The sequence below is a fragment of the Acanthisitta chloris genome, unplaced genomic scaffold, assembly GCF_000695815.1.
Source record: "Acanthisitta chloris isolate BGI_N310 unplaced genomic scaffold, ASM69581v1 scaffold1628, whole genome shotgun sequence".
Lineage (NCBI taxonomy): Eukaryota > Metazoa > Chordata > Aves > Passeriformes > Acanthisittidae > Acanthisitta > Acanthisitta chloris.
In genome coordinates, this window is record NW_008688472.1 from 14,196 (window position 1) to 17,087 (window position 2,892).

Sequence of the window (2,892 nt, forward strand, 5' to 3'; positions counted from 1 at the left end):
TACCTCTCAGCTGTGAGAAGGCTGGAGTTACTTACCCTGTGGAATGGGCTGAGGCAGCTGTTGCAGCAGTGCTGTGTCTGCAGTGCTTTGCCATCCCCTGCTGGAACCACTCATCTGTGGAACATCACTGTCTGTGACAGATGTGGCTCTGTGCCATTTTGTGTATGTCCAAACCCAGTTCCAAGGACTGATTTGGAGAACTCTTTATTTGGATAGCTTAAACTGAGGGGGAAGGAATGTGTGTCACAATTAATTACTCAATTTTTCTATCCTCCTGTTGGTAAACTTTGCTTTCACAGTGCAGTTTTCCAGATTTTACTTTGGTGGAATAATTTTTGGGCTAGGCATCAGCTGAAGAAGATGTCAGGCCCCTAGTTGCCTCTGGAGTGATGGAAAAATTGGGGTTGCTTGCAACACATTTTGCACTTAAAGCTTCTGACAATTTCCTAGAGGGATCCTAAACTGCTGTTAGCAATAGCTGTAGTTAGTGGCTGTTAATGCTGTTGGGGCTGTTGTAGCTTCAGCTCAGGACTGGTTGGATAAAATACAAACAAAAATATAAATTAAAAAGATACTATAGCTAAAAAAATATGAATATAAAATAAGATTTAGGGGAAGAGCAGCAATATGGAACATACTCAAAACTGCACCTGTGGGTCAGCTGCCAGTTCTTTACTTGCTGGTGTCAGGTTGTTTATCATGAAAGGAATGAAGATTACTGGGTGGAAAGGGGGTCCTGAGGAAGGATTATGTTTGGGAAGCATTTAGGAAGTATGTATTTGATGTATAACTTCATTAAAGGAAAAATAAACTGTTGAAAAGGTCTCTAAAGCTTTCTTTTTAACTGGGCAAACAAAGGCTTAAGAGTAATTGCTTTTGGTAACAGGTGGAGACTAATGTGTTGGAAGAAGATGTTTAAGGGGTCTGTGCTTGGGGTCTGGTATTCAGTGTTTACATAAATGTTCCCTTGCTGGGATGTCTTAGAGTTTGCTCATGGACCCGGATTACTCAGGATAGTTAAAACTGGGCAGCATTGCTAAGGGGAATCTGTTCTTTAAGGAAAGACATTTTGATTGCTGAGGGCAGTGGGTGAGGAAATCTAACCAGGGCAAATACCTATGATGATTTCAAAATCTAGCACAGTAAAAACTGCTAGCACAGTAGTGATTAAAAAAGACACAGATCAGATGAGAAATTGAGGCTTTTGGAGAAAAAGAGCAAACATACTGATTGTAGCTCCAGGTTTTGAGTAACAGTGTAATTTTTCTTTCATCCATCTCAAAATGTGAAATAGAACAATGAGTGTGTAAACAGTGATGGTCAAAATATGAAACCACTTAAACCTTCAAACCAGAATGGTTTAACATGGAAATGATGTGCGAGAGGTAAGGGAGAAAAGGGATTGATAAATGATAGAAAATTGCAGATATTATGTAGGTCTGAATAGGAGATGGGTATTTTCTTTCTTTAAAGTAATGTAATTAGATTTATTTTTCTCTTGTTGGAAAGACATTTGTGCCAAAATGAGTGCTGCATACTGAGCTGCATCAGCAAGTGTGTGTGTATGTGGTCGGGGAAGTGATTCTTAACTCCACTTGGCACCATTAAGACTGTCTGGATTACTGGGACTCATCCCAGTTACTTACATGCTGGAGGTGTTAGGTCTCCAAGGTGGTTAGGATGCTGAAGGAAATGCAATCCGTAGAGAGGCTAAGAGGTTTGTTCAGTTTTAGGATGAGAAGGGCAGGGTTACTGCTGGGTTCAGTGATCTGCTAGGGAGGTTGAACAATGGAGGAGGCAGAGTCATCTCAGCCCTGCAGCTGCCAAGGATGAGAGACATCACACGCAAGTTGCAACACTGGAAATTCTGATGCGATGTTGGGAAACTTTCCTCCTCCCCCACAACAATGTTAGTCAGACATTGAGAAAATAGCTCAGCAAGGCAGCAGAAATTGCAGCCTTTGAAAACACCCAGTGACAACTCCACTGGGCAAGGCCACAAGCAGTCTGATCCTGCTTACTCCTCATTAAGCACATTTGACCACCTGGTCTTTTTTGGGGTCCTGTCAGAGAGGGACTGTTCTGTAATCTTGGGGTTTTGTGGAAGACAAAAACATAAAGGTCCTAAAAGGCAGTGGACAGGTTAACTAGGTGAAATGAAGGTATATCATTACCTGTTTAATGAGGAAGAACATCCATCTCCATACTTTTTGCTTATAAGTGGAAACAGCACACACTGCATCTCTTTTTGATCCATTTGATACTTGGGTCTTTATCTGCTAAGGTCCAGGGTGGAAGGGCTGATGGAAATGATTCCATCAGCTGGTTCAGACTTCTCTGGGAAGTTTTAAAAGAACCAGAACAGAAAGCATTAGTTCAGACCATGTGTGTGATGGACACTGTGCTGGGGCAGCAGTTGGGAGTAACTTATACCTGCAGCACTTCAGTGCTGTGTTCTTTATGAGGATTTAGTGTCAACAGTGGCTGCTGGGCTCAGTATAGCTCTGGTCTGACCTAGTATGCCTTCCCCCCTCCTTTGTCCCTTCTGAGAAATACAGGTAACAAATGGCAACTGAATGTAGCTTGAAAATCACTTCTCTGATCACGTAAGAGTTAACTTTCTGACCAGTCAGTGAATGGGAGGATTTTCCATTCCTCCCTTCAGTTCCTAGTGTCCAGAAGTTACACTGTCAAGTAATAACTGCTTCCCGAATGTCCATTTATTACAGTTCAAGTAATGGACCAGAATAAATTGTAAATTTCTGTCAATTTTCTTTTCAACTTGTCTAAATAGATCTGAAACAAAGCTCTCAAGAGCTACAGTTGGTATTTGTTGCATGTTGACTGAACAAATACAAACTTGGGGATGTTTGTGTTTTGCCTTGCAGCATC